This window comes from Hippoglossus hippoglossus, chromosome 1 (genome assembly GCF_009819705.1).
Source record: "Hippoglossus hippoglossus isolate fHipHip1 chromosome 1, fHipHip1.pri, whole genome shotgun sequence".
NCBI classification, from domain to species: Eukaryota; Metazoa; Chordata; class Actinopteri; order Pleuronectiformes; family Pleuronectidae; genus Hippoglossus; species Hippoglossus hippoglossus.
Genome location: NC_047151.1, coordinates 13,683,277 through 13,696,781, shown reverse-complemented (window position 1 = coordinate 13,696,781; position 13,505 = coordinate 13,683,277). Strand labels below are relative to the sequence as shown.

Sequence of the window (13,505 nt, the reverse complement as noted above, 5' to 3'; positions counted from 1 at the left end):
CGTTGTGCACTGTGAGAGCAGTTACTGTCAGACAAAAATGAATAAAAATGAATGAATTAAAACGTAATTTAGAGTCAACTCTAGCAACATTTTGCAGGAGTTTCATGCTTTTAATGTGTAAGACCAGTGTGTGTGAAGATCTTCCTCACAAACACTGTGTATTGCATTAATGGACAAAAAAATCCCATCAACACAAATCTGCGCAAATGACTTCAGCCTTCGCAAAACAAAAAGGGAGAACGAGATCAAAGAGTTGTGGTAATGACTCGATAATGTTCTGCACTAACTGGCCAGCGCCCACTTCAAAGTCTGCTACTGCAGGGAGGCAGGTGGTATCAGCGGGTGGGGGAGTGGGGGGAGTGAGGCCGGGCCTGTAGAAAGCGCTGTGGGTGGTGCAACGAGTCAGAAATCAAAGTGAGGAAGGTCAATGTCGGGCCATATTTTCTGCAGCCACTCTTCTGTGAGCAGTGGGCCGATGCTTCTGAGAGGAAGACGCGAGCACATCCCAACCTGGCTGCATCTTTGGGGTAAAGTGGAGACCGTGCACAACATCTTTGAAGATAAGATGGAGTCTGCACTTTTTTTTTATGATGTATCGAGCCTTCAAAGAATCCGGTATAAAAACATATAATTGGTGGAGAGGAAGTGTCGTACTGGATATCAGTTTTCGTTCTTGCATAAGAAGCTTTTAAAAGGTTTTGAGCTTTGCTTTCTGAAATATTGATTGTTTTCAGCTCTCAGCGCAACTTTCCAGGGACAAAAAAAATAAACAATGGGATTTCCTCACTTGCATGTATTTCAAAAGATCGCTCAATCTCCAAGTCATAATTTACTAGAGTTTCTGTCTCAAACCATTTACACTGCATTACACTAGCTGTATATCATTTCACACTGAATCTGCATCTAAATACAAACCACTGTGATGGGGAAAAAAACCCACCCACAACATTCTTGTTTGCCTAGATGGATGCCGGTGCGTTCTGCACGTCTCCTGTGCCATTAAAAATAGATGCTGCAAACTGAGAGTGACAGACGGAGGAGGGAGGGCGGGAGGCTTTGACAAAGACTCATTTAAACGCCACGGCACAGCGCAGTGACTAGAGCACCGGCTCCCACATCAGCAGCCCAAACCACAAGACAGCCCCGGCTCTAATCGCAAACATTTATTCAGATCAGACAACTCCACCAAAGGCCTCTGAAGAGCATCTCTGTGAGATATAAAAAGAATCAGGAAGGAGAACAAGGGAAGAAAGATGGACCAACCAAGTGATACAGATAGAGAGAGAAGGGCAGGCCAGAGAGAGACGTAGATGCAGCCAGAAACAAAAGGAACAAAAATTAGACACAGCAGGGATATGTTGTTAGTCCACATTTAGAGGCAAAGTGACTCCAGTTCCACCAAATAATTACATGCAGCTAAGAGGAGGTCAAGAGTAAAAGAGTGAAAAAAGAAGAGGAATGAGTCTCTGCTCTGATTTATTCAGTGTGCAGACTGAACTCAGTCTGCAGACTAATGAGATGAGACTACAATGTGAAGAACACACTGAGGAAGGAGAGATAACAAAGTCCAAACCATACAGAGTCTGTGTCCATTATTTATCAAATGTGAGTGAGTCACGCTGTCTCAGAACTCAGAGACAAATCAACACTCTGTTGTTTCAATTAGAGCAACTTGTGTGTGTGATGTGTTCTGCAGTGGAGTGGATGGGGCTTGGTTTAGTTCTTGGAATAAAAAACAAGAACCCGACAGATGACGATACAATGATATTTAAGATTTAAAAAATGTGATCAGTCAATAAACATATGTCAAAAGGAAAATCTGTAGTGATTCTCAAGATATCATTATCAAACCCTTAACACAAAGAGATGTAATTGAGGTTTGGTATTTTACAGATTAACCATAAATTTCATTATAAATAACTATAAATAAAAAGAAAACACAAATACATATCATATCGAACTTGAATAAGAACCATGATTTTTTTTAATGTAAGATTTACTCTATTCTGCATTGTAAACATTTTTGTAAACATTGTATTGGTCATTGTAAACATTTTAAGGACAAACTATTTAATAACATCATATTCAAAAGCCAAAGTATTTTTTGCTTTGTTTTCTTTGATTTCATATTGGCAAACATTAACACGTTTGTCTGTGAGAGGCTGATTTCAGCTGATAAATCAGTCAGGGTCTAATGAGAAACTGCTGATAAGTAATAAACACTTAAACAGTAAGAGTTGAATAATGAGTTTGAATAATTTAATTCTGATTAAGTTGAGTGCTACAAAAAATTAAATATGGTGAGGAATGGAGAACAGGTGAGAAAGTTTAAGGAGCTTAATATATTCATGAAGCTATGAAGTAGGAGGGAATATATATGTATATGCAAGATGTAGACAATAATGTAGTGTCTGACTACTAACAACCCTGTATAGGCTGCTACGGAAGAAGCTGTTGTCCCACAGTGGTACATACATTTACTGACCAGACATCAAACCAATGCAGTGATTTATAGTGAAAAAATGTTACACAATATAAAACTAAAGGTTCAGAAACTATGGTTTTAAAGAGAACTTGTCCTCGGTATCTCAGAGAAAATATATATTATGTAATGATATGCTCTGTAAGATGAGATAAGACTAAACTAAATCATTCTAGTGGTGTGAAATCGTCTGTTTGCAGCAGCAACCGGCAGAAAAACGGTGGAGACAGAAGCAGAACAAACGTGTTGAGCTAAATGTACTGTTTAGAAATGAGGACAAACCGTATTTAACATAAGTATGTGAGTAAAGGTTTCAGTACATGCATGTGTGCTTCTTTAGTGAGGAGTCACAGAGTTTTAAAAGACCAAAATGAAAAATATACTAATTATAAAAAACTAGTGCTGAAACAAGGGTTAGACTATTTATCGAAGAACGAAGAACAATCAATGGGCTGGAGATGTGAAAATTAATCGTTTCAAATGAGCAAACAAGCTTTTTAAAGACTTGGGGGCTGGGAAATAGCATTAATATAGATATACAGAATAAACATTCTGAAAAAGAAATAAAGAGAAATAAAAAAAACATGGTTCTCGGTTCTTCACTCCATCTCAACCAGGCACACACCCACTCTTCATCTCAGCCCCCCTCAGGTTAATCCTGCGGTCCCACAGTTTCAGGTTTCCAGTTACACGATAAGCTTGTTACCACCGGTAACGACTCGTGGAAACAGCAGGAGAAAACAGCTGGAATAATAAGACCAGTTCACTGCTCTCAACACTCACACTTAGTGGTGAGGTGTGAATCAAAGGAGTGATTACTTTGTATGTTTAGAGTGGTTAATAGTGTTTTACGTGATTTTAACTTGAAAATTGGAATTTAAAAAATACAAAATGTCATCTTTCCCAACTGATGATCAGACATAAATTTATATCCAATCCGGACTGAGTTTCCTTTAAAAGTTAGGAGTCAATGATGCGATACAAACATTTCACTCAGACAAGACCACTCAGGTTTAGGATTTTAAGATCTGCTACAGTATGTCTAATGTTAGTGTCAGGGCTTTAGTATATGGCTCAAAGAACAAATGCACTTAGATGTACCAGAGGATGAGTCTGGACTGAGGTTCAGAGTACAAAGTACAAAGAACAAAGTGGGGTCGGACATGGAAACAAAATGTTCTCACCACGATAAAGCTTCCTTGGTCAGATGTAAATACATTTTTACACTTACTTTTACAAGACATCAACCTTGAGTACACACTAGGATGTTTTTAATACCTTGTATGTCATAGTAGGTTTAGCTCCTTGGACTTTACATCAGTCTTTTTACAGATCTTTTTAGGAGTTTAAAAAGTTGTTTAAAGCGTTTGTGGCTCCAGAGGGAGCTGTTAATAAGTGTGGTAATTTGCCTGCATTTATGTCATATAGGATGTTTACACTCTGCTTTTATCCAAAGAGCTGCACAATGTTTGCCTCCCATTCACTCTCACACACGCACGCACACACACACGCATGCACTCCTGAATGACTCAAGGCTACATTCACTGCTACTATTAAAACACTGGAATAACAGCCAAACTGTTGGCAATTAGACTTGCAGTGTGTGTAACGTAGGCGCCAGTTTTTACCAACAAGGAAGAAGAGTGGGTGGAATAAAAGATACACTATTACTGGTTCTGCTGTATCGGTCATGTCCAGGTGAGGATCCACATACAGAAGACACACAAGGACTGATACACAAAGTCTTTCATTTAGGCATATGACTGTAAGAAAGGTAGTGGTATGAAAAAAGTCAAAAAGCACAGTCATAAAACACAACAGGGTAAATACAGGAGGAAGAACACTGGCATGAACACAGATGAACTCACACGGAACTGACCAGACAAACTGGCAACAAGGAAGAGGAAACAAAGGGATCAAACACACAAGTAAACACGACATGAATCTAATAAAGGCGGGGAACGTAATTCAACAAAGGAGGGAAAAAAGACACAGACAGAAAGTAAAGAAAGAGAGACACAAAAGGAAACAAAGACAAAAAACTAAATGTACAAAACACAAGATTGTCCATAGCATAAATCAAAAGTCCAATAAGTGTTTTCAAAAGGGCCAAACATTGTACATGGGGCAGAATCAGTCAGTATCAATTTGACTACAAAAAAAATAAACTATCCAGTGGCAGGCAGTCAGGCCAAACAAGTCAAGCAGTGCGAAAGGTAAAAATCGAATCAATCAATCAATTAGATGATACCTAAGTAGAAGTGATATCTCTTCTAACATCTGATCACAGAACAGTATTCTCTCACATTAGAGAGCTAATGTCGCCTGTTTGCATTAATTTGTAATTTACTGCAGACATTAGAGAAAAGCAGGTTGTTGTCTCCAACTTGATTTCATATACATCAAATCAACAAAACCCATAGTGTAGTAAGACACCGCATGTCACCGAAACAATCCATTGTGAGTCCAACAATATGATCCACACAAAATAAAGTACTCCAAAGTTTACAGCATGTTGTACCGCGCCGCCTACGTCAACAGCCTAACAAACATCAAACAAGAAGATTCTGGTGCTTTTCACACTGTTCTATTTGAAACGGCTCTGCATTCTATAAACCCATATGTGATGGTGAGCGTCTTACAGATGACCTGTGGTCCATCACTAGTCCATTATGAAGCGTCTCCAGTGTCCCTACCAGCCTCAGGAGGGATCACGCCTCAGCACAGAGCCTCTTCAGCAGAGACAAAGCAGTGCCAGGATGCAGAGGCATGTTCGCTAATTACACCACCTCGGTAATGATCGTGTGTGTGTGTGTAAAAACATGCCATACACGTCTCTCTGCTGTATAAATGTGCGTGATTGTAGCAAATACAGCTATTTATTCTCTCCACACACACACAGAGCAGGACAGGGAGGGGTTCGGGCGTCTAGCGCTCATTACAGCAGGTCTCATAAAGGACAAAAAAGACATTACCTCATCTGCACTCACAGCCACATAATAGAGACACAAAGAAATGCCCCTCTAAATATAGACTGAATTGTTCATGAAAAGAAAAGGAGGAGAGGGGACATTGGTTAAATGTGGGGAAACAGGTGTGTGAGTAAGTCTGGGGAAAAGAACAGGATGTTTGTGTGTGTGTGTGTGTGTGTGTGTGTGTGTGTGTGTGTGTGTGTGTGTGTGTGTGTGTGTGTGTGTGAGCTGTTTAAAGATGCAGTAGATGCTTCCAGGGACTTGTGTTGTGAAAATTTCCCCCAAGTGTTGTTGCTCTAATCAGCCAATTAACTGGCAGCTAATCTGATAATGACACATAAACACTCAGGTGTTTGTGTGTCTGTTTGTGTGTGTGTGAGAACAGTGTGAGAGACAACAGGGAAGAGAGAGAGAGAGAGAGAGAAAAAGAGCGTTTAGCCTACCTCAGGGAAACAGTCCAGTTCTAAACATTCAATTCATCATCCTTCAGTGAGGGAACGGGCTAATCCCACGATTGAATGGCTGGTTAATCTTGCAGTGAGCCGGTCAATACAGTACATGTGTCGCAGGCTGACCTTTTTTATTGATTGGCTCCCGGACTAAACCGCTGCAAGTCGACTATTTGTGCTCACCCAAACACAACAGGTGTACGCTCTGGTGTGGCTGTGACTCTGTGCCTGTGAGGGACATGATCACTTCACACCCAGGGACATTTTTAACTAAATTTTAACTGTGAAATCTGACAAGTTGATTTTACTTTAAGAAATCCATAGACACAATTGCCTTGGAAAAGTTAATTAAATAAATTATTAAATAAAGTTTTGTTTACTTTACATGTCCTTTCACTTAAAATTTGGAATAATTTACTTAAGTTTTCCATTTTGCCAGCCTACATAATGTTTTATTCACTGTTCATTGTATTTTTATTTATTTTTTGTTTTGTTTTTATGTCTGCCTTGTAAAGTAACCTTGAGTGCTGTGAAAGGCGCCTATATACACAATTTATTATTATTATTATGTTTAAGTCGTTTCAACTTAAACGTGGCAAGTAAAATTTACTTTTAAAGTTGAAGCAGTTTAAGTAAAAACAGGTTTGGCTGATTTGAGAGAAAAGTTGTACTTATTCATTAGATTTTAAGAAACTCACTGTTTTAGCTAAATGTCAAAGTCCCTTTAAGACTCTTTATAAAACTGATAATTCTGAAAGGCAAAAATTTAAAAAGTGATTGACTGATTAGTACTGCACAAATGTATTGTTGTCAACAGGCTGCTAAGAATATTTACTTAACACACATTTATTTTAGGGGCTTATATGCACATCACTGATGGTACTAAAATGCATCCATTAAAACAGCAACATTGCCTACACTGAAAAAGGATTTATCACAATTGATAACTTTAATTTGAAAATTAAAATTAATTTGTGTGTTATAAAAATGCTCTTTTGAGCTGGTAAACAATTTTCCTTCGGCAGTGTAACACAATCTGCTGAATCAACCAGATAGTAAGTGGATAAGTAAAGAACATTAAGCCTTTAACAGTGTATCAATAATTACATCTGGCATTTACATTGTGAATTCACGCATGATTTACTGTGTTTATGGGTGTGTATGTATTTACTTATTCATGCATGTTCAAAAGTCGTGCCTGTTTTAGGTCAGGCTTTATTTTCCATTTTAGAAACTTCTCTACTCAACATAAAAACAAATGAACCTTTTCCTATTTGCCGCCTGGCTGAAACAACGACAGGAATTTAATTGAAACAAGCTAGAGGACAAACTTTGTTTGGTCCTAATGTCAGACACAGCAGGGTGGTGATGAGGGGAAATGTCTACTCCAACAAACTGACTGACAAGCTCATCTACAACTTGAATTAAGAGCCGACTGCAAACAGACGCTTAAACCGGTTCACTAAAAGTCCAGAGAGCTGAGCGAGCACAGACACAGTTTGTCACTCGGACAAGCTGGAGACACCTGTCGTCAGCTGGTCGTCATGAGCAGATCGATTCATCCACATTTCACGAACTGGAACGGCACTCAGTAGAGTTCATACCGCCAAGGCCCAACAGTCTTACACATTTACATCCAGCAGATCTGGACACCAATTGCACCAAATTGCACACACTCATAAATATCAGGCCCCCTAAACATGTCAGATTTTTTTCATGAAGATGAAATTGTTTCAGTACAAATAACACTGAGCAAATTAGCCGGGAAAATTAAAAAAAGGTTTAATTCTAAAGTCATGATTTGATTGTTTTTCCTGATTTATCTGCATCTAAAAAATGGATTATTGCCTGGCGTTTAGCAATACTCATATTAATGTTGTGTTACAACAAGTTACAGCAGATAGAAAAACAGGGTCTATAATGACTACATATTTCAAACATTTTCTAGTTATTACTACTAGATTGCTGATTATTTTGAAAATACTCTGCCTCTAAAATGTTCATAAAATGTGAAAAATGTTCATAGTAAAAAAGGCTTAAAAGTTTTGCTGAATTTAGCTTTGCTTACATTTTGTCTTTGCACAAGAGAATAACTGTTGTTTCAATTTTTGTCATTTCTAATCATCTCATTGATTGATCACATTTAAATCTGAGCTGAAAACTTGACTTCAACCTTATCTCCTGGATTTACCATCTTTTTTTGTTGAAATTGTTGAGGAATCAAATGAGAGACAAGAGCGTAGGGTTGAATAAACATCCTCTGCCGTGTGTGGCGACAAGGTTCCTGAAAGGTCTAGAGTCAGTTCCATTAGAGGGTCTATCAAACTTGAGAACCCATGTCTCTGACTTTCAGCTGTGAATGAAGCAAAGAGACCCAGAAGCCATTTCTAAAGATAAACCCCCTGAATCCATTGCAGGCCTGTCTGACCTACTTTCTCAAGCTACTGATTCTTATCCACAGGAGAGAAAATACCTGGGCTGAATACCTTTTCTCTTTTTTACGGTATGTATTGTACTTGGTTTATTCAAACGCAACCTCAGGGCGTTAGTTAAAGTGCCCAGTGGAATCACGTGCACGCTGCATAATTGATGAGGATAGTTCTTCAATTGTCTCCATCTTACTTTTTACTCTGAGCTTTGAGTTATTAGCGTTTGACAGAAATTCCTTATGCAGACGATAAAACACCAGTATGACACTTAATGTCCACCACACGATGGACAATCAGCCATTAAGACCACACATCTGAAACGTCTGAGCTGTTTATGTCCCTCTCACCTGTACTGAGCCTGGAAGTGTTCCTGGACAAAACTGTGTCGACCCCGAGGCTGCTGTGTGCTGGCTGAACTGGGACTGGAAGAATCCTCCACTGGACTGGGTCCCTGCAGATAAATTAACCCAAGGGAAAAAATATAAACACATGGTATTTACTTCAACTTTTAAGAATTATTTGCAAAGACACATATTATCATTATCAGATTATCATTCCCAGTTTTATATTTACAAAGGCACGAGAATACTAAATGCAATTTAAGCTGCAGCAGAACAGATTTTGTATTTAGAAATGTGTTCAGGCTGCATGCACAGTGAATCCTTATTTATTTGATTCCCTTTGCCCAAATTCATTTCAGGAACCTGATATGTAACTGACATAAGATTGTTATTGTTTTGTTGCACAGGAGAAGATAAATCAGAACTTCAGAGAAAGAGGGCAAAACTCTGAATAGTAGATTTCACCACAGCTGAAGGCAGAGAAGAAAAAATAAAATATTTGTGTGGCAGGTTGAAGTGAATCAAAAGCATAAGTTGTGCAAGTGTCTGGGTAAATAAAATCAAATAAAACGTTAGAGCAGGGAGGTATGCTATGTACCTGTGAGAGAAGTAAAGTTTAAATGGTAAAAAGCAGAACATTCAGCACAGATTGGATTTTTGTGTCAGCCGTCCTCAGTGCCACGCTGATATCTGCTGAATAAACTAAATCGCTGCGATGGCCTGCATGCTGTGTCGGACGCAGCAGGAGAGCAGAAAGACTTTTAAGACAAACCTAAGAATGAAAGCATGATGGCAATGAATTAAAGATGGACAAATGACTTGGGGAAACAGCACAAAAGATTGCTGAATCTTTATCTTGTCAGTTAACTCTAGGAGGTAATGACTGATTAAACACACACAAGCTGTGAGTCACTGTATGTGCAAGTGCTGCGGTGTCGTGTGAAGTGAAGAACACACCAGAGGGGTGTAAAAATGTGTTTATCGGCAGAGCAACGGGCACAGACTGCGATGGGGTGTTCAAAGGCATCAGCCATAAATCGAGCTCTGCAGCGTCACCATTTTTGTAGCAGAAAACTTTGCACGATTTAGCAGCATTTGCGCAGGTGTAATTAATAACATAATAAAATAATTCTATAGGTGAGCTGGCTCCGTGGTCTCGTACACGCGGGCTTGCAGACTGATTTACTGGGGCACTTGACAGAACTGAACCAGTGATAATTGAATGTGTTTCACCTATGTTGTTCTGCTATGACAAGCTAAATTGCTGTGAAAAGTGTCTTCTTGTTGCTCTAATGACACACGCACAGTACACTCTTACACAGGTAGGGCTGTTGTAGCGCCATGTTCTGCCTGCCTGCTTGTCACGTGAACAGCGCAAAACCGATACAGTTTATGCTGGTCTACCTGCCTGCCAAGGATGGTAAACACTTTATGAATCTTTTAATGGGCCACAGGTGGGATTTCTCCCACTGCAGCTGATGGTAAGTCTGAATGTGACATATGGGTCTATATGTTTATGTGTGTGAGAGGAAGTGACAGTGGGACAAAGAGGACTGCACACAACTCAACAAAGAACAAGAAGAACTGCAGTGATGTCATGAAGAAGTCCGAAAATGACATCATGCATAGCTCAAAAATGCACTTCTCAAGGTATCTCTAAAGTACTACAGACACAACCTGAAGCTTATATAGACTGCAAAAATCATCTATGTCTATGAAGTCAGAACATGACATTATATAGTGTAGTAATGCATTCACTAATATAACCAATAAGAATAGAGACAAGATCTACGGCTTATTTAGACTGACAATCATTTGTCACAATTTTGTGTAACTGTCATTATGATATCTATCTGTGTGAAACACACTGCATCCTCTTCCCAGGGAGATTAACGTGTTGATTCTGTACATTGAAATTTGGGGATATCAATAAGGATCACTTTTTAACCTGTTGCATTGCTTCAGGATGGGGTTTCAAACTTTCACTCGTGAGAGATTATCCAGTATGTTGATGACAAGTTGTTGATCTTCTCTGTACCTTCTCTGGGGGAATGAGACTTTCTGTGCTGGTCTCAAATCATGCCTTTGGAAGTAATGACGACCCAACTTTGCAGAAGTTTGTCTGTTGTTCAAACCAAATCTAATCATCTCTGCATTCACTTTGAACAATTACCTGCGTGGTGGCATCTCAGAAAATCCCTCCGAGGATGGCACTTTCCAGATTATTTAATGAGGCAAAAGCTCAAAGCCCAGAAACCATGTCAGACAGTTTGTTTGCAAACTTCTCCTCAGCCCATTTCCAGACTTGGCCTTATCTTACCTTTAGTGTTTGCCTCTATACTGAGTGGATAAAATCACAATATAAAGCCAATTTTCCTTTAAATCACCACAAATTCAATAGCGATACTACTGGACTCTTACAAGGAGAAACCACGAGACAAAATCCACAATTAGTGCTGCTGTGTCTTGCAATGACACCAAGAGTTAACACAACAGAGCGGAGAAGAGGCAGCTACACCTGCTGTTTGCTGGGATCACTATTTACTCATGATGTAGAGTAAGATAAGAGTGACAGCATTTAGAGGAAAAAGCAGAGATAAAGTAAGAAATAACAGACGGATGCAGGTGCTTCTGCCCCCGAGCAAACGTTAGCAGTATATTTATTTCTATAGCCCATATTCACAAATCGTTAAATGTTATCGGGCTTAACAAGGTGCGACATCCTCTGTCCTTAACCCTCAACAAGAGTGAGGACAAATATACCCTATTAAGGGGAAAAAACTAAGAAAACCTCAAAGAGTGCAATAGATGTCTCGTGTAGCTGAACAGTATGAACACAAAAACATAATTACAACATTTACAATTCTTAATGGGCTGTTTAGAAAGACAGAGTGAGCTAAAGACATTGGAAAGGTTGCTCATTGGGACCAAGTGATGAATAGATTTTCTCAATCTTGGATGGACTGCATGTGATTCTGTGTTGGATCTCTGACAATCATGAGTTTTAAAGCTCACTTGAATTTTTTTTTTTCTACAAAATAGATTCATTCAAATAATTTCTATTACTCTATATGAATATAAACAAAGTAAATTAAACCATAGAAATTGTGTTTTTAAATGCCATTGTTCTGTATTTTCACATCTTTGCGTCGTGTCCCTTTTTCATATCACAAGCTGAGCTGTGGCAGACTCAATTTCACCCTCTTTTCTTCATCTCTTCTCTGGAGGACAATGGAGAACAATCCTCAGACCCTCTGAGACAAGAGTCGCTCACAAGCATCACCATGGAAACGCTGACCGCATTCCACCATACCATGTGGGATCTTTTTTTTAAAATCACTCACAGAATGGCTGGGAAAAAAAGAGTTTTTGGCACCATGTCAATGTCTTATGTGCACACTTCAGTGCATTCTAAAATAAATACAAAAACTCAACCTGAGGATCGTAATAGCACTTTTTTAAGCACTGTCACAACAAGGACAAGAGAATGACAAGTACTCAAGTGCACTCAACATTTGCAGACAGCTTTTCACATTTTCAGAGATGTCATTTGCAGCACCGCACTGAATGTGTTCTCAGCATTAAATGGACTATCTGACAGATTCTAAGAATCCCAAAGCGATGAAATACATCAGGCACAACGTACACCAGTGTAACGTTTTAAATGCTAAATATAAAAAGTGTGAAGGTTGAAGGTTTTCAAGACCCGAACGCAGACACACACTGCAGGTGGGTGCAGTGAATAGGGCTGGGCGATAAAACGATATAGATAATTATCGCGATATAACTTTCCTCGATCGAAATTTAAGACATGTCGATATAACGTCCATGTTTTGACGGACAACACGAACAGCCAATGATAACGAGCATAGCGCCGAGCCAAACCAATCATGTGGCTGGAATAGAGTTACGAGGAGTAGCAGCACATGTGTTAATGTTTGGGCTCCTGCAGAGAGGAGGATGACTATGCATCTATGCAGTGACTGAACATTATCATGTTTTCAGCTATATTCACAGTTTCAGCGGGTTTCCACCACTGAATAATTATAACACAGATGCTTCAGGACAGACGCACATTAAAGGTCTAGTCGTCCTGTGTCTCTGTCGGAGTCTGCTTCGTCCTCACTCCCCCTCTGACCTGCGCTCACTTTACACTTTAACAATAAACACCCTCACTGATCACAAGTTATTAGGACACAAACAGGACTGACGTTTACTTTGTGTTTGTTAGATTTTCTAGAGTTTATGAGACACATGTTTAAACCTGCTACACAACAAGAGACGTAACGAGAGGGTCAGGAAATCCGGGTTAAAGTGACCGGAACGATCAGAAAATATTGCGATAAGATTTTTTTTCCATATCGCCCAGCCCTAGCAGTGAAGAGGATTTTAATTGGAAAACCCGGCTTACAGGTGCTCCAGCTGGCAGGCAGGCGGGCAGATGCAGAAGCGGAGACAAAAACAGGCAATTCAAACTGGAATGACTCAAGGAAACAGGAGGGAACCGAGTATAAGCACGATGTAACACCGGGGGAGCTGCAGAGACAAAATGACAAACTGAGAGGGGAAACACGGGGACTGAACACACATAAGGGCCGAGGTAATGAGACTCAGGTGAAACACATTAGGACGGGGCAGGAAGCAGAGACACAAGGAACGTATATTTAAAGTAATTATAGTAGGAAATAGTCACGTATAGTTGTCACTCAAGGGGGCTGATCACGGACATCTCTTATCTGAGACAAAGGTTAATGGCGTATGTGATGTCTGATGAGACATAATTTGGATATAACGATGGACGACATGACGGCTCCCTAAATATCTCAATTGCC

General features: G+C 39.5%; 1 protein-coding gene across 1 annotated transcript in view; it reads right to left on the bottom strand.

The window, feature by feature from the left end:
• The window catches only part of usp43a (ubiquitin specific peptidase 43a), a 61,805-nt gene extending 48,639 nt beyond the window's left edge, over nucleotides 1-13,166 (bottom strand). Inside the window, exons 1-2 of the mRNA XM_034588030.1 lie at nucleotides 13,085-13,166; nucleotides 8,680-8,783 (exon numbers count right to left, since the gene is read on the bottom strand). The gene's annotated coding sequence lies outside the window, so the exon portion shown is untranslated. The remainder of the gene's footprint in view (nucleotides 1-8,679; nucleotides 8,784-13,084) is intronic.
• Between the last annotated feature and the right edge of the window lie 339 nt (nucleotides 13,167-13,505).